The following is a 20,381-nucleotide window of genomic DNA, read 5'->3' on the forward strand; positions in this document are numbered from 1 at the left end:
AGGTGGTTGTAATGTCATAGGAGACATGCGATGTGTCAGAGGAGGATGTGAAGTCACAGGGAGGATGTGATGTCACAGGGAGCTGCAATGTCGCAGAGAAGGATGTGATGTCACAGGAGAGCTGTAATGTCACGAAAGAGGATGTGAAGTCACAAGGAGGATGTGATGTCATAGGAGACATGCGATGACACAAAAGGGGATATGATGTCACAGAAAAGGATGTGATGTCATAGAGAGCTGTGATGTTACAGAGGAGGATGTGATGTCTCAGAGGAAGATGTGATGTCACAGTAGAGATGTGATGTCGTAGGAGAGCTGTGGTGTCACAGAGGAGGATGTGATTTCACAGAGGAGAATGTGATCTCACAGGAGAGCTGTGGTGTCACAGAGGAGGATGTGATGTCACAGGAAAGGATGTGATGTCATAGGAGACATGTGATGTCACAAGGAGGATGTGATTACATAGGGGAGCTGTGATGTCACAGAGGAGAATGTGATGTCACAGAGGAAGATGTGATGTCACAGAAAGGATGTGATGTCACAGTGGAGCTGTGATGTCACAGGAGAGCTTTGATGCCACAGAGGAGGATGTGAGGTCATAGGAGAGCTGTCATGTCACAGAGGCGGATGTGATGTCACAGAAGGATGTGATGTCATAGGAGACATGAAATTTCACAGGGCAGGATGTGATGTCACAGAGGAGGATGTGATGTCACAGAGGCGGATGTGATGTCACAGAGAATGATGTGATGTCACAGGGAGCTGTGATGTCACTGAGGAAGATTTGATGTCACTGAGGAAGAGGTGATGTCACAGAGGGGATGTGATGTCACAGGAGAACTGTGATGTCATTGAGAAGGATGTGACGTCACAGGAGACGTGATGTCACAGACAAGGATGTGATGTCATAGGAGACATGCGACATCACAGAGGGGGATGTGATTTCACACAGGAGTATGTGATGTCACAGAAGAGGATGTGATGTCACAGGGGGGGTTGTGATGTCCAGAGGTGGATGTGAAGTCAGAGAGGAGGGTGTGATGTCACAGTAAGCATGTGACGTCATCGAGGAGGATGTGATGTCACAGAGGAGGATGTGATTTCATAGGATACATACGAGGTCACAGAGGAGGGTGTGAGGTCACAGAAGAGGATGTGATGTCATAGGAAAGCTGTGATGTCACAGAGTAGGGTGTAATGTCACAGAGGAGGATGTGATGTCATAGGAGACATGCGATGGCACAGGGGGGATGTGATGCCACGGAGGATGATGTGATGTCACGGAGGATGATGTGATGTCACAGTAGAAGAGTGATGTCATAGAGGAGGATGTGATGTCACAGAGAAGGATGTGAAGTCATAGGAGACATGTGATGTCACAGACATGGATGTCATAGGAGACATGCGATGTCACAGAGGAGGATGTGATGTCACAGAGGTGGATGTGATGTTACAGGGAGCTGCAATGTCACAGAGTTGGATGTGAAGTCACAGGGAGGATGTGATGTCATAGGGGACATGCGATGTCACAGAGGAGGATGTGATGTCACAGAGGAGGATGTTATGTCACAGAGAGGTGCGATGTCACCGAGAAAGATGTGATGTCACAGAAAGGATGTGATGTCACAGAGGACGATGTAATGTCATAGGATACATGCGATGTCACAGAGGGAGATGTGATGTCACAGAGGAGGATGTGATGTCACAGAGGAGGATGTGATGTCATAGGAGGCATGTGATGTCGCAGACATGAATGTCATAGGAGACATGCGATGTCACAGAGGAGGATGTGATGTCACAGAGGAGGATGTGATGTCACAGGGAGCTGCAATGTCACAGAGTTGGATGTGAAGTCACAGGGAGGATGTGATGTCATAGGAGACATGCGAAGACACAAAAGGGGATATGATGTCACAGAAAAGGATGTGATGTCATAGAGAGCTGTGATGTTACAGAGGAGGATGTGATGTCTCAGAGGAAGATGTGATGTCACAGTAGAGATGTGATGTCACAGGAGAGTTGTGGTGTCACAGAGGAGGATGTGATGTCACGGAGGATGATGTGATGTCACAGTAGAAGAGTGATGTCACAGAGGAGGATGTGATGTCACAGGAAAGCTGTGATGTCACAGAGTAGGGTGTAATGTCACAGAGGAGGATGTGATGTCATAGGAGACATGTGATGTCACAGAGGGGGATGTGATGTCACAGAGGAGGATGTGATGTCACAGAGAAGGATGTGAAGTCATAGGAGACATGTGATGTCACAGACATGGATGTCATAGGAGACATGCGATGTCACAGAGGAGGATGTGATGTCACAGAGGAGGTTGGGATGCCCAGAGTTGGATGTGAAGTCATAGGGAAGATGTGACGTCATAGGAGACATGCGATGTCACAGAGGAGGATGTGATGTCACAGAGGAGGATGTGATGTCACAGTGGAATTGTGATGTCACAGAGGAGGATGTGATGTCACAGAGGGGGATGTGATGTCACAGAGGAGGATATGATGTCACAGGCGAAGATGTGATGTCACAGCGGAGGATGAAATGTCACAGAGGAGGATGTGATGTCATAGGAGACATGTGATGTCATAGGAGACATGTGATGTCTGAGACAAGGATGTGATGTCATAGGAGACATGCGATGTCACAGAGGGGGATGTGATGTCACAGAGGAGGATGTGATGTCACAGAGGACGATGTGATGTCATAGGAGACATGTGATGTCACAGACATGGATGTCATAGGAGACATGCGATGTCACAGAGGAGGATCTGATGTCACAGAGGAGGATGTGATGTTACAGGGAGCTGCAATGTCACAGAGTTGGATGTGAAGTCACAGGGAGGATGCGATGTCATAGGAGACATGCGATGTCACAGAGGAGGATGTGATGTCACAGAGGAAGATGTGATGTCACAGAGGAGGATGTGATGTCACAGAGGTGGATGTGATGTCACAAAGAGGATGTGATGTCATAGGTGATATGCGATGTCACAGAAGAGGATATGATGTCAGAGAGGAGGATGTGATGTCATAGGAGACATGCGATGCCACAGAGGAGGATGTGATGTCACAGAGGAAGATGTGATGTCACAGAGGAGGATGTGATGTCACAGAGGTGGATGTGATGTCACAGAGGAGGATGTCATGTCATAGGAGACGTGATGTCTGAGACAAGGATGTGATGTCACAGGAGAGCTGTGATGTCACTGAGGAGGATGTGATGTCATAGGAGGCATGCGAAGTCACAGAGAAGGATGTGATGTCACAGAAGAAGATGTGATGTCACAGAAAAGATGTGATGTCACACTAGAGCAATGATGTCACAGGAGAGCTGTGATGTCACAGAGGTGGTTGTGATGTCATAGGAGACAGGCGATGTATCAGAGGAGGATGTGAAGTCACAGGGAGGATGTGATGTCACAGGAGAGCTGTAATGTCACGAAAGAGGATGTGAAGTCACAAGGACGATGTGATGTCATAGGAGACATGCGATGACACAAAAGGGGATATGATGTCACAGAAAAGGATGTGATGTCATAGAGAGCTGTGATGTTACAGAGGAGGATGTGATGTCTCAGAGGAAGATGTGATGTCACAGTAGAGATGTGATGTCGTAGGAGAGCTGTGGTGTCACAGAGGAGGATGTGATGTCACAGGAAAGGATGTGATGTCATAGGAGACATGTGATGTCACAGAGGAGGATGTGATTACATAGGAGAGCTGTGATGTCACAGAGGAGAATGTGATGTCACAGAGGAAGATGTGATGTCATAGGATACATGCGATGTCACAGAGAGGGATGCGATGTCACAGAGGAGGATGTGATGTCACAGAGGAGGATGTGATGTCATAGGAGACGTGATGTCACAGACATGGATGTCATAGGAGACATGCGATGTCACAGAGGAGGATCTGATGTCACAGAGGAGGATGTGATGTTACAGGGAGCTGCAATGTCACAGAGTTGGATGTGAAGTCACAGGGAGGATGCGATGTCATAGGAGACATGCGATGTCACAGAGGAGGATGTGATGTCACAGAGGAGGATGTGATGTCACAGTGGAATTGTGATGTCACAGAGGAGGATGTGATGTCACAGAGGGGGATGTGATGTCACAGAGGAGGATATGATGTCACAGGGGAAGATGTGATGTCACAGCGGAGGATGAAATGTCACAGAGGAGGATGTGATGTCATAGGAGACATGTGATGTCATAGGAGACATGTGATGTCTGAGACAAGGATGTGATGTCATAGGAGACATGCGATGTCACAGAGGGGGATGTGATGTCACAGAGGAGGATGTGATGTCACAGAGGACGATGTGATGTCATAGGAGACATGTGATGTCACAGACATGGATGTCATAGGAGACATGCGATGTCACAGAGGAGGATGTGATGTCACAGAGGAGGATGTGATGTTACAGGGAGCTGCAATGTCACAGAGTTGGATGTGAAGTCACAGGGAGGATGCGATGTCATAGGAGACATGCAATGTCACAGAGGAGGATGTGATGTCACAGAGGAAGATGTGATGTCACAGAGGAGGATGTGATGTCACAGAGGTGGATGTGATGTCACAAAGAGGATGTGATGTCATAGGTGATATGCGATGTCACAGAAGAGGATATGATGTCAGAGAGGAGGATGTGATGTCATAGGAGACATGCGATGCCACAGAGGAGGATGTGATGTCACAGAGGAAGATGTGATGTCACAGAGGAGGATGTGATGTCACAGAGGTGGATGTGATGTCACAGAGGAGGATGTCACGTCATAGGAGACGTGATGTCTGAGACAAGGATGTGATGTCACAGGAGAGCTGTGATGTCACTGAGGAGGATGTGATGTCATAGGAGGCATGCGAAGTCACAGAGAAGGATGTGATGTCACAGAAGAAGATGTGATGTCACAGAAAAGATGTGATGTCACACTAGAGCAATGATGTCACAGGAGAGCTGTGATGTCACAGAGGTGGTTGTGATGTCATAGGAGACAGGCGATGTATCAGAGGAGGATGTGAAGTCACAGGGAGGATGTGATGTCACAGGAGAGCTGTAATGTCACGAAAGAGGATGTGAAGTCACAAGGACGATGTGATGTCATAGGAGACATGCGATGACACAAAAGGGGATATGATGTCACAGAAAAGGATGTGATGTCATAGAGAGCTGTGATGTTACAGAGGAGGATGTGATGTCTCAGAGGAAGATGTGATGTCACAGTAGAGATGTGATGTCGTAGGAGAGCTGTGGTGTCACAGAGGAGGATGTGATGTCACAGGAAAGGATGTGATGTCATAGGAGACATGTGATGTCACAGAGGAGGATGTGATTACATAGGAGAGCTGTGATGTCACAGAGGAGAATGTGATGTCACAGAGGAAGATGTGATGTCATAGGATACATGCGATGTCACAGAGAGGGATGCGATGTCACAGAGGAGGATGTGATGTCACAGAGGAGGATGTGATGTCATAGGAGACGTGATGTCACAGACATGGATGTCATAGGAGACATGCGATGTCACAGAGGAGGATCTGATGTCACAGAGGAGGATGTGATGTTACAGGGAGCTGCAATGTCACAGAGTTGGATGTGAAGTCACAGGGAGGATGCGATGTCATAGGAGACATGCGATGTCACAGAGGAGGATGTGATGTCACAGAGGAGGATGTTATGTCACAGAGAGGTGCGATGTCACCGAGGAAGATGTGATGTCACAGAAAGGATGTGATGTCACAGAGAGCTATGATGTCACAGAGGTGAATGTGATGTCATAGGAGACATGCGATGTCACAGAGGGCGATGTGATGTCACAGGGGATCTGTGATGTCACAGTAGAGGATGTGATTTCATAGGAGACATGCGATGTCACAGAGGGGGTTATGATGTCACAGAAGAGGTTGGGATGCCCAGAGTTGGATGTGAAGTCATAGGGAGGATGTGATGTCATAGGAGACATGCGATGTCACAGAGGAGGATGTGATGTCACAGAGGAGGATGTGATGTTACAGGGAACTGCAATGTCACAGAGTTGGATGTGAAGTCACAGGGAGGATGTGATGTCACAGAGGAGGATGTGATGTCACAGTGGAATTGTGATGTCACAGAGGAGGATGTGATGTCACAGAGGGGGATGTGATGTCACAGAAGAGGATATGATGTCACAGGGGAAGATGTGATGTCACAGCGGAGGATGTAATGTCACAGAGGAGGATGTGATGTCATAGGAGACATGTGATGTCATAGGAGACATGTGATGTCTGAGACAAGGATGTGGTTCATAGGAGACATGCGATGTCACAGAGGGGGTTGTGATGTCACAGAGGAGGATGTGATGTCACAGAGGAGGATGTGACTTCATAGGAGACATGTGATGTCTGAGACAAGGTTGTGATGTCATAGGGAACATGCAATGTCACAGAGGAATATGTGTTGTCACAGAGGAGGATGTTATATCACAGAGAACTGTGATGTCACAGAGGAGGATGTGATGTCACAGAGGAGGATGTGATGTAACAGAGGAGGATGTGATGTCATAGGATGTGATGTCATAGTAGACATGCGATGTCACAGAGGAGGATGTGATGTAACAGAGGAGGATGTGATGTCACAAAGAGGATGTGATGTCATAGGTGATATGCGATGCCACAGAGGAGGATGTGATGTCACAGAGGAAGATGTGATGTCACAGAGGAGGATGTGATGTCACAGAGGTGGATGTGATGTCACAGAGGAGGATGTCACGTCATAGGAGACGTGAGGTCTGAGACAAGGATGTGATGTCACAGGAGAGCTGTGATGTCACTGAGGAGGATGTGATGTCATAGGAGACATGCGAAGTCACAGAGAAGGATGTGATGTCACAGAAGAAGATGTGATGTCACAGAAAAGATGTGATGTCACACTAGAGCAATGATGTCACAGGAGAGCTGTGATGTCACAGAGGTGGTTGTAATGTCATAGGAGACATGCGATGTGTCAGAGGAGGATGTGAAGTCACAGGGAGGATGTGATGTCACAGGGAGCTGCAATGTCGCAGAGAAGGATGTGATGTCACAGGAGAGCTGTAATGTCACGAAAGAGGATGTGAAGTCACAAGGAGGATGTGATGTCATAGGAGACATGCGATGACACAAAAGGGGATATGATGTCACAGAAAAGGATGTGATGTCATAGAGAGCTGTGATGTTACAGAGGAGGATGTGATGTCTCAGAGGAAGATGTGATGTCACAGGAAAGGATGTGATGTCATAGGAGACATGTGATGTCACAAGGAGGATGTGATTACATAGGGGAGCTTTGATGTCACAGAGGAGAATGTGATGTCACAGAGGAAGATGTGATGTCACAGAAAGGATGTGATGTCACAGTAAAGCTGTGATGTCACAGGAGAGCTTTGATGCCACAGAGGAGGATGTGACGTCATAGGAGAGCTGTCATGTCATAGAGGCGGATGTGATGTCACAGAAGGATGTGATGTCATAGGAGACATGAAATTTCACAGGGCAGGATGTGATGTCACAGAGGAGGATGTGATGTCACAGAGGAGGATGTGATGTCACAGAGGCGGATGTGATGTCACAGAGAATGATGTGATGTCACAGAGAATGATGTGATGTCACTGAGGAAGATTTGATGTCACTGAGGAAGAGGTGATGTCACAGAGGGGATGTGATGTCACAGGAGAACTGCGATGTCACAGAGAAGGATGTGACGTCACAGGAGACGTGATGTCACAGACAAGGATGTGATGTCATAGGAGACATGCGACATCACAGAGGGGGATGTGATTTCACACAGGAGTATGTGATGTCACAGAAGAGGATGTGATGTCACAGGGGGGGTTGTGATGTCCAGAGGTGGATGTGAAGTCAGAGAGGAGGGTGTGATGTCACAGTAAGCATGTGACGTCATCGAGGAGGATGTGATGTCACAGAGGAGGATGTGATTTCATAGGATACATACGAGGTCACAGAGGAGGGTGTGAGGTCACAGAAGAGGATGCGATGTCATAGGAGAGACGTGATGTCACAGAGGGGGATATGATGTCAAAGAGGAGGATGTGATGTCCTCGGAGAGCTATGCTGTCACAGAGGAGGATGTGTTGTCAGAGAGAAGGATGTGATCTCACAAAGGAGGATGTGATGTCACAGGAAGGATCCGCTGTCACAGTAGAGTTGTGATTTCATAGGAGAGCTGTGATGTCACAGAGGAGGATGTGATGTCACAGGAGAGGACGTGATGCATTAGGAGACATGCAATGGCACAGGGAGGATGTGATGTCACGGAGGATGATGTGATGTCACGGAGGATGATGTGATGTCACAGTAGAAGAGTGATGTCACAGAGGAGGATGTGAGGTCACAGGAAAGCTGTGATGTCAAGAGTAGGGTGTAATGTCACAGAGGAGGATGTGACGTCATAGGAGACATGTGATGTCACAGAGGGGGATGTGATGTCACAGAGGAGGATGTGATGTCACAGAGAAGGATGTGAAGTCATAGGAGACATGTGATGTCACAGACATAGATGTCATAGGAGTCATGCGATGTCACAGAGGAGGATGTGATGTCACAGAGGAGGATGTTATGTCAAAGAGAGGTGCGATGTCACCGAGGAAGATGTGATGTCACAGAAAGGATGTGATGTCACAGAAGACGATGTAATGTCATAGGATACATGCGATGTCACAGAGGAGGATGTGATGTCACAGACGAGGATGAGATGTTACAGGGAGCTGCAATGTCACAGAGTTGGATGTGAAGACACAGGGAGGATGCGATGTCACAGGAGGCATGCGATGTCACAGAGGAGGATGTGATGTCACAGAGGAGGATGTGATGTCACAGAGGAGGATGTGATGTCACAGAGGAGGATGTGATGTCATAGGAGACATGTGATGTCTCAGACATGGATGTCATAGGAGACATGCGATGTCACAGAGGAGGATGTGATGTCACAGAGGAGGATGTGATGTCACAGGGAGCTGCAATGTCACAGAGTTGGATGTGAAGTCACAGGGAGGATGTGATGTCATAGGAGACATGCGATGACACAAAAGGGGATATGATGTCACAGAAAAGGATGTGATGTCATAGAGAGCTGTGATGTTACAGAGGAGGATGTGATGTCTCAGAGGAAGATGTGATGTCACAGTAGAGATGTGATGTCGTAGGAGAGCTGTGGTGTCACAGAGGAGGATGTGATTACATAGGGGAGCTGTGATGTCACAGAGGAGAATGTGATGTCACAGAGGAAGATGTGATGTCACAGAAAGGATGTGATGTCACAGTAAAGCTGTGATGTCACAGGAGAGCTTTGATGCCACAGAGGAGGATGTGAGGTCATAGGAGAGCTGTCATGTCACAGAGGCGGATGTGATGTCACAGAAGGATGTGATGTCATAGGAGACATGAAATTTCACAGGGCAGGATGTGATGTCACAGAGGAGGATGTGATGTCACAGAGGAGGATGTGATGTCACAGAGGCGGATGTGATGTCACAGAGAATGATGTGATGTCACAGGGAGCTGTGATGTCACTGAGGAAGATTTGATGTCACTGAGGAAGATGTGATGTCACAGAGGGGATGTGATGTCACAGGAGAGCTGTGATGTCACAGAGGAGGATGTGATGTCAGAGAGAAGGATGTGACGTCACAGGAGACGTGATGTCACAGACAAGGATGTGATGTCATAGGAGACATGCGACATCACAGAGGGGGATGTGATGTCACACAGGAGTATGTGATGTCACAGAAGAGGATGTGATGTCACAGGGGGGGATGTGATGTCCAGAGGTAGATGCGAAGTCAGAGAGGAGGGTGTGATGTCACAGTAAGCATGTGATGTCATCGAGGTGGATGTGATGTCACAGAGGAGGATGTGATTTCATGGGATACATACGAGGTCACAGAGGAGGGTGTGAGGTCACAGAAGAGGATGCGATGTCATAGGAGAGACGTGATGTCACAGAGGGGGATATGATGTCAAAGAGGAGGATGTGATGTCCTAGGAGAGCTATGCTGTCACAGAGGAGGATGTGTTGTCAGAGAGAAGGATGTGATCTCACAAAGGAGGATGTGATGTCACAGGAAGGATCCGCCGTCACAGTAGAGCTGTGATTTCATAGGAGAGCTGTGATGTCACAGAGGAGGATGCGATGTCACAGGAGAGGACGTGATGTATTAGGAGACATGCGATGGCACAGGGGGGATGTGATGTCACGGAGGATGATGTGATGTCACAGTAGAAGAGTGATGTCACAGAGGAGGATGTGATGTCACAGGAAAGCTGTGATGTCACAGAGTAGGGTGTAATGTCACAGAGGAGGATGTGATGTCATAGGAGACATGTGATGCCACAGAGGGGGATGTGATGTCACAGAGGAGGATGTGATGTCACAGAGAAGGATGTGAAGTCATAGGAGACATGTGATGTCACAGACATGGATGTCATAGGAGACATGCGATGTCACAGAGGAGGATGTGATGTCACAGAGGAGGTTGGGATGCCCAGAGTTGGATGTGAAGTCATAGGGAAGATGTGACGTCATAGGAGACATGCGATGTCACAGAGGAGGATGTGATGTCACAGAGGAGGATGTGATGTCACAGTGGAATTGTGATGTCACAGAGGAGGATGTGATGTCACAGAGGGGGATGTGATGTCACAGAGGAGGATATGATGTCACAGGGGAAGATGTAATGGCATAGGATACATGCGATGTCACAGAGAGGGATGAGATGTCACAGAGGAGGATGTGATGTCACAGAGGAGGATGTGATGTCATAGGAGACATGTGATGTCACAGACATGGATGTCATAGGAGACATGCGATGTCACAGAGGAGGATGTGATGTCACAGAGGAGGATGTGACTTCATAGGAGACATGTGATGTCTGAGACAAGTTTGTGATGTCATAGGGAACATGCAATGTCACAGAGGAGTATGTGATGTCACAGAGGAGGATGTTATATCACAGAGAACTGTGATGTCACAGAGGAGGATGTGATGTCACAGAGGAGGATGTGATGTCACAGAGGAAGATGTGATGTCATAGGATGTGATGTCATAGTAGACATGCGATGTCACAGAGGAGGATGTGATGTAACAGAGGAGGATGTGATGTCACAAAGAGGATGTGATGTCATAGGTGATATGCGATGTCACAGAAGAGGATATGATGTCAGAGAGGAGGATGTGATGTCATAGGAGACCTGCGATGCCACAGAGGAGGATGTGATGTCACAGAGGAAGATGTGATGTCACAGAGGAGGATGTGATGTCACAGAGGTGGATGTGATGTCACAGAGGAGGATGTCATGTCATAGGAGACGTGATGTCTGAGACAAGGATGTGATGTCACAGGAGAGCTGTAATGTCACAGAGGTGGTTGTGATGTCATAGGAGACATGCGATGTGTCAGAGGAGGATGTGAAGTCACAGGGAGGATGTGATGTCACAGGGAGCTGCAATGTCGCAGAGAAGGATGTGAAGTCACAGGGAGGATGTGATGTCATAGGAGACATGCGATGACACAAAAGGGGATATGATGTCACAGAAAAGGATGTGATGTCATAGAGAGCTGTGATGTTACAGAGGAGGATGTGATGTCTCAGAGGAAGATGTGATGTCACAGTAGAGATGTGATGTCGTAGGAGAGCTGTGGTGTCACAGAGGAGGATGTGATTTCACAGAGGAGGATGTGATCTCACAGGAGAGCTGTGGTGTCACAGAGGAGGATGTGATGTCACAGGAAAGGATGTGATGTCATAGGAGACGTGATGTCACAAGGAGGATGTGATTACATAGGAGAGCTGTGATGTCACAGAGGAGAATGGGATGTCACAGAGGAAGATGTGATGTCACAGAAAGGATGTGATGTCACAGTAAAGCTGTGATGTCACAGGAGAGCTTTGATGCCACAGAGGAGGATGTGACGTCATAGGAGAGCTGTCATGTCACAGAGGCGGATGTGATGTCACAGAGAATGATGTGATGTCACAGGGAGCTGTGATGTCACTGAGGAAGATTTGATGTCACTGAGGAAGATGTGATGTCACAGAGGGGGTGTGATGTCACAGGAGAGCTGTGATGTCACAGAGGAGGATGTGATGTCCCAGAGAAGGATGTGACGTCACAGGAGACGTGATGTCACAGACAACGATTTGATGTCATAGGAGACATGCAACATCACAGAGGGGGATGTGATGTCACACAGGAGTATGTGATGTCACAGAAGAGGATGTGATGTCACAGGGGGGGATGTGATTTCCAGAGGTGGATGTGAAGTCAGAGAGGAGGGTGTGATGTCACAGTAAGCATGTGACGTCATCGAGGTGGATGTGATGTCACAGAGGAGGATGTGATTTCATAGGATACATACGAGGTCACAGAGGAGGGTGTGAGGTCACAGAAGAGGATGTGATGTCATAGGAGAGACGTGATGTCACAGAGGGGGATATGATGTCAAAGAGGAGGATGTGATGTCCTAGGAGAGCTATGCTGTCACAAAGGAGGATGTGATGTCACAGGAAGGATCCGCTGTCACAGTAGAGCTGTGATTTCATAGGAGAGCTGTGATGTCACAGAGGAGGATGTGATGTCACAGGAGAGGACGTGATGTATTAGGAGACATGCGATGGCACAGGGGGGATGTGATGTCACGGAGGATGATGTGATGTCACAGTAGAAGAGTGATGTCACAGAGGAGGATGTGATGTCACAGGAAAGCTGTGATGTCACAGAGTAGGGTGTAATGTCACAGAGGAGGATGTGATGTCACAGAGGAGGATGTGATGTCACAGAGGAAGATGTGATGTCATAGGATGTGATGTCATAGTAGACATGCGATGTCACAGAGGAGGATGTGATGTAACAGAGGAGGATGTGATGTCACAAAGAGGATGTGATGTCATAGGTGATATGCGATGTCACAGAAGAGGATATGATGTCAGAGAGGAGGATGTGATGTCATAGGAGACATGTGATGTCATAGGAGACATGTGATGTCTGAGACAAGGATGTGATGTCATAGGAGACATGCGATGTCACAGAGGGGGATGTGATGTCACAGAGGAGGATGTGATGTCACAGAGGAGGATGTGACTTCATAGGAGACATGTGATGTCTGAGACAAGGATGTGATGTCATCGGGAACATGCAATGTCACAGAGGAGTATGTGATGTCACAGAGGAGGATGTTATATCACAGAGAACTGTGATGTCACAGAGGAGGATGTGATGTCACAGAGGAGGATGTGATGTCACAGAGGAAGATGTGATGTCATAGGAAGGATGTGATGTCATAGTAGACATGCGATGTCACAGAGGAGGATGTGATGTAACAGAGGAGGATGTGATGTCACAAAGAGGATGTGATGTCATAGGTGATATGCGATGTCACAGAAGTGGATATGATGTCAGAGAGGAGGATGTGATGTCATAGGACACATGCGATGCCACGGAGGAGGATGTGATGTCACTGAGGAAGATGTGATGTCACAGAGGAGGATGTGATGTCACAGAGGAGGATGTGATGTCACAGAGGAGGATGTCACGTCATAGGAGACGTGATGTCTGAGACAAGGATGTGATGTCACAGGAGAGCTGTGATGTCACTGTGAAGGATGTGATGTCGTAGGAGACATGCGAAGTCACAGAGAAGGATGTGATGTCACAGAGGAAGATGTGATGTCACAGAAAAGATGTGATGTCACACTAGAGAAATGATGTCACAGGAGAGCTGTGATGTCACAGAGGTGGTTGAGATGTCATAGGAGACATGTGATGTCACAGACATGGATTTGATGTCATGGAGGAGGATATGATGTCACAGGAGAGGATGTGATGTCACAGAGGAGGATGTGATGTCACAGGGAGCTGCAATGTCGCATAGAAGGATGTGATGTCACAGGGAGGATGTGATGTCATAGGAGACATGCGATGTCACAGAGGAGGATGTGATGTCACAGAGGAGGATGTTATGTCACAGAGAGGTGCGATGTCACCGAGGAAGATGTGATGTCACAGAAAGGATTTGATGTCACAGAGAGCTATGATGTCACAGAGGTGAATGTGATGTCATAGGAGACATGCGATGTCACAGAGGGCGATGTGATGTCACAGGGGATCTGTGATGACACAGAGGAGGATGTGATTTCATAGGAGACATGCGATGTCACAGAGGGGGTTATGATGTCAGAGAGGAGGTTGGGATGCCCAGAGTTGGATGTGAAGTCATAGGGAAGATGTGACGTCATAGGAGACATGCGATGTCACAGAGGAGGATGTGATGTCACAGAGGAGGATGTGATGTCACAGAGGGGGATGTGATGTCACAGAAGAGGATATGATGTCACAGGGGAAGATGTGATGTCACAGCGGAGGATGTAATGTCACAGAGGAGGATGTGATGTCATAGGAGACATGTGATGTCATAGGAGACATGTGATGTCTGAGACAAGGATGTCATGTCATAGGAGACATGCGATGTCACAGAGGGGGTTGTGATGTCACAGAGGAGGATGTGATGTCACAGAGGAGGATGTGACATCATAGGAGACATGTGATGTCTGAGACAAGGTTGTGATATCATAGGGAACATGCAATGTCACAGAGGAATATGTGATGTCACAGAGGAGGATGTTATATCACAGAGAACTGTGATGTCACAGAGGAGGATGTGATGTCACAGAGGAGGATGTGATGTCACAGAGGAGGATGTGATGTCATAGGATGTGATGTCATAGTAGACATGCGATGTCACAGAGGAGGATGTGATGTAACAGAGGAGGATGTGATGTCACAAAGAGGATGTTATGTCATAGGTGATATGCGATGTCACAGAAGAGGATATGATGTCAGAGAGGAGGATGTGATGTCATAGGAGACCTGCGAAGCCACGGAGGAGGATGTGATGTCACAGAGGAAGATGTGATGTCACAGAGGAGGATGTGATGTCACAGAGGTGGATGTGATGTCACAGAGGAGGATGTCACGTCATAGGAGACGTGATGTCTGAGACAAGGATGTGATGTCACAGGAGAGCTGTGATGTCACTGAGGAGGATGTGATGTCATAGGAGACATGCGAAGTCACAGAGAAGGATGTGATGTCACAGAAGAAGATGTGATGTCACAGAAAAGATGTGATGTCACACTAGAGCAATGATGTCACCGAAGAGCTGTGATGTCACAGAGGTGGTTGTGATGTCATAGGAGACATGCGATGTGTCAGAGGAGGATGTGAAGTCACAGGGAGGATGTGATGTCACAGGGAGCTGCAATGTCACAGAGTTGGATGTGAAGTCACAGGAGAGCTGTAATGTCACGAAAGAGGATGTGAAGTCACAAGGACAATGTGATGTCATAGGAGACATGCGATGACACAAAAGGGGATATGATGTCACAGAAAAGGATGTGATGTCATAGAGAGCTGTGATGTTACAGAGGAGGATGTGATGTCTCAGAGGAAGATGTGATGTCACAGTAGATATGTGATGTCGTAGGAGAGCTGTGGTGTCACAGAGGAGGATGTGATTTCACAGAGGAGGATGTGATGTCACAGGAGAGCTGTGGTGTCACAGAGGAGGATGTGATGCCACAGGAAAGGATGTGATGTCATAGGAGACATGTGATGTCACAAGGAGGATGTGATTACATAGGAGAGCTTTGATGCCACAGAGGAGGATGTGAGGTCATAGGAGAGCTGTCATGTCACAGAGGCGGATGTGATGTCACAGAAGGATGTGATGTCATAGGAGACATGAAATTTCACAGGGCAGGATGTGATGTCACAGAGGAGGATGTGATGTCACAGAGGAGGATGTGATGTCACAGAGAATGATGTGATGTCACAGAGAATGATGTGATGTCACAGGGAGCTGTGATGTCACTGAGGAAGATTTGATGTCACTGAGGAAGATGTGATGTCACAGAGGGGATGTGATGTCACAGGAGAACTGGGATGTCACAGAGAAGGATGTGACGTCACAGGAGGCATGATGTCACTGAGGAGGATGTGATGTCATAGGAGACATGCGACATCACAGAGGGGGATGTGATGTCACACAGGAGTATGTGATGTCACAGAAGAGGATGTGATGTCACAGGGGGGGTTGTGATGTCCAGAGGTGGATGTGAAGTCAGAGAGGAGGGTGTGATGTCACAGTAAGCATGTGACGTCATCGAGGAGGATGTGATGTCACAGAGGAGGATGTGATGTCAGAGAGAAGGATGTGATCTCACAAAGGAGGATGTGATGTCACAGGAAGGATCCGCCGTCACAGTAGAGCTGTGATTTCATAGGAGAGCTGTGATGTCACAGAGGAGGATGCGATGTCACAGGAGAGGACGTGATGTATTAGGAGACATGCGATGGCACAGGGGGGATGTGATGTCACGGAGGATGATGTGATGTCACAGTAGAAGAGTGATGTCACAGAGGAGGATGTGATGTCACAGGAAAGCTGTGATGTCACAGAGTAGGGTGTAATGTCACAGAGGAGGATGTGATGTCATAGGAGACATGTGATGCCACAGAGGGGGATGTGATGTCACAGAGGAGGATGTGATGTCACAGAGAAGGATGTGAAGTCATAGGAGACATGTGATGTCACAGACATGGATGTCATAGGAGACATGCGATGTCACAGAGGAGGATGTGATGTCACAGAGGAGGTTGGGATGCCCAGAGTTGGATGTGAAGTCATAGGGAAGATGTGACGTCATAGGAGACATGCGATGTCACAGAGGAGGATGTGATGTCACAGAGGAGGATGTGATGTCACAGTGGAATTGTGATGTCACAGAGGAGGATGTGATGTCACAGAGGGGGATGTGATGTCACAGAGGAGGATATGATGTCACAGGGGAAGATGTAATGGCATAGGATACATGCGATGTCACAGAGAGGGATGAGATGTCACAGAGGAGGATGTGATGTCACAGAGGAGGATGTGATGTCATAGGAGACATGTGATGTCACAGACATGGATGTCATAGGAGACATGCGATGTCTCAGAGGAGGATGTGATGTCACAGAGGAGGATGTGACTTCATAGGAGACATGTGATGTCTGAGACAAGTTTGTGATGTCATAGGGAACATGCAATGTCACAGAGGAGTATGTGATGTCACAGAGGAGGATGTTATATCACAGAGAACTGTGATGTCACAGAGGAGGATGTGATGTCACAGAGGAGACGTGATGTCACAGAGGAAGATGTGATGTCATAGGATGTGATGTCATAGTAGACATGCGATGTCACAGAGGAGGATGTGATGTAACAGAGGAGGATGTGATGTCACAAAGAGGATGTGATGTCATAGGTGATATGCGATGTCACAGAAGAGGATATGATGTCAGAGAGGAGGATGTGATGTCATAGGAGACCTGCGATGCCACAGAGGAGGATGTGATGTCACAGAGGAAGATGTGATGTCACAGAGGAGGATGTGATGTCACAGAGGTGGATGTGATGTCACAGAGGAGGATGTCATGTCATAGGAGACGTGATGTCTGAGACAAGGATGTGATGTCACAGGAGAGCTGTAATGTCACAGAGGTGGTTGTGATGTCATAGGAGACATGCGATGTGTCAGAGGAGGATGTGAAGTCACAGGGAGGATGTGATGTCACAGGGAGCTGCAATGTCGCAGAGAAGGATGTGAAGTCACAGGGAGGATGTGATGTCATAGGAGACATGCGATGACACAAAAGGGGATATGATGTCACAGAAAAGGATGTGATGTCATAGAGAGCTGTGATGTTACAGAGGAGGATGTGATGTCTCAGAGGAAGATGTGATGTCACAGTAGAGATGTGATGTCGTAGGAGAGCTGTGGTGTCACAGAGGAGGATGTGATTTCACAGAGGAGGATGTGATCTCACAGGAGAGCTGTGGTGTCACAGAGGAGGATGTGATGTCACAGGAAAGGATGTGATGTCATAGGAGACGTGATGTCACAAGGAGGATGTGATTACATAGGAGAGCTGTGATGTCACAGAGGAGAATGGGATGTCACAGAGGAAGATGTGATGTCACAGAAAGGATGTGATGTCACAGTAAAGCTGTGATGTCACAGGAGAGCTTTGATGCCACAGAGGAGGATGTGACGTCATAGGAGAGCTGTCATGTCACAGAGGCGGATGTGATGTCACAGAGAATGATGTGATGTCACAGGGAGCTGTGATGTCACTGAGGAAGATTTGATGTCACTGAGGAAGATGTGATGTCACAGAGGGGGTGTGATGTCACAGGAGAGCTGTGATGTCACAGAGGAGGATGTGATGTCACAGAGAAGGATGTGACGTCACAGGAGACGTGATGTCACAGACAACGATTTGATGTCATAGGAGACATGCGACATCACAGAGGGGGATGTGATGTCACACAGGAGTATGTGATGTCACAGAAGAGGATGTGATGTCACAGGGGGGGATGTGATTTCCAGAGGTGGATGTGAAGTCAGAGAGGAGGGTGTGATGTCACAGTAAGCATGTGACGTCATCGAGGTGGATGTGATGTCACAGAGGAGGATGTGATTTCATAGGATACATACGAGGTCACAGAGGAGGGTGTGAGGTCACAGAAGAGGATGTGATGTCATAGGAGAGACGTGATGTCACAGAGGGGGATATGATGTCAAAGAGGAGGATGTGATGTCCTAGGAGAGCTATGCTGTCACAAAGGAGGATGTGATGTCACAGGAAGGATCCGCTGTCACAGTAGAGCTGTGATTTCATAGGAGAGCTGTGATGTCACAGAGGAGGATGTGATGTCACAGGAGAGGACGTGATGTATTAGGAGACATGCGATGGCACAGGGGGGATGTGATGTCACGGAGGATGATGTGATGTCACAGTAGAAGAGTGATGTCACAGAGGAGGATGTGATGTCACAGGAAAGCTGTGATGTCACAGAGTAGGGTGTAATGTCACAGAGGAGGATGTGATGTCACAGAGGAGGATGTGATGTCACAGAGGAAGATGTGATGTCATAGGATGTGATGTCATAGTAGACATGCGATGTCACAGAGGAGGATGTGATGTAACAGAGGAGGATGTGATGTCACAAAGAGGATGTGATGTCATAGGTGATATGCGATGTCACAGAAGAGGATATGATGTCAGAGAGGAGGATGTGATGTCATAGGAGACATGTGATGTCATAGGAGACATGTGATGTCTGAGACAAGGATGTGATGTCATAGGAGACATGCGATGTCACAGAGGGGGATGTGATGTCACAGAGGAGGATGTGATGTCACAGAGGAGGATGTGACTTCATAGGAGACATGTGATGTCTGAGACAAGGATGTGATGTCATCGGGAACATGCAATGTCACAGAGGAGTATGTGATGTCACAGAGGAGGATGTTATATCACAGAGAACTGTGATGTCACAGAGGAGGATGTGATGTCACAGAGGAGGATGTGATGTCACAGAGGAAGATGTGATGTCATAGGAAGGATGTGATGTCATAGTAGACATGCGATGTCACAGAGGAGGATGTGATGTAACAGAGGCGGATGTGATGTCACAAAGAGGATGTGATGTCATAGGTGATATGCGATGTCACAGAAGTGGATATGATGTCAGAGAGGAGGATGTGATGTCATAGGACACATGCGATGCCACGGAGGAGGATGTGATGTCACTGAGGAAGATGTGATGTCACAGAGGAGGATGTGATGTCACAGAGGAGGATGTGATGTCACAGAGGAGGATGTCACGTCATAGGAGACGTGATGTCTGAGACAAGGATGTGATGTCACAGGAGAGCTGTGATGTCACTGTGAAGGATGTGATGTCGTAGGAGACATGCGAAGTCACAGAGAAGGATGTGATGTCACAGAGGAAGATGTGATGTCACAGAAAAGATGTGATGTCACACTAGAGAAATGATGTCACAGGAGAGCTGTGATGTCACAGAGGTGGTTGAGATGTCATAGGAGACATGTGATGTCACAGACATGGATTTGATGTCATGGAGGAGGATATGATGTCACAGGAGAGGATGTGATGTCACAGAGGAGGATGTGATGTCACAGGGAGCTGCAATGTCGCATAGAAGGATGTGATGTCACAGGGAGGATGTGATGTCATAGGAGACATGCGATGTCACCGAGGAGGATGTGATGTCACAGAGGAGGATGTTATGTCACAGAGAGGTGCGATGTCACCGAGGAAGATGTGATGTCACAGAAAGGATTTGATGTCACAGAGAGCTATGATGTCACAGAGGTGAATGTGATGTCATAGGAGACATGCGATGTCACAGAGGGCGATGTGATGTCACAGGGGATCTGTGATGACACAGAGGAGGATGTGATTTCATAGGAGACATGCGATGTCACA

Source organism: Pseudopipra pipra, chromosome W (assembly GCF_036250125.1).
Source record: "Pseudopipra pipra isolate bDixPip1 chromosome W, bDixPip1.hap1, whole genome shotgun sequence".
Taxonomy (NCBI): domain Eukaryota; kingdom Metazoa; phylum Chordata; class Aves; order Passeriformes; family Pipridae; genus Pseudopipra; species Pseudopipra pipra.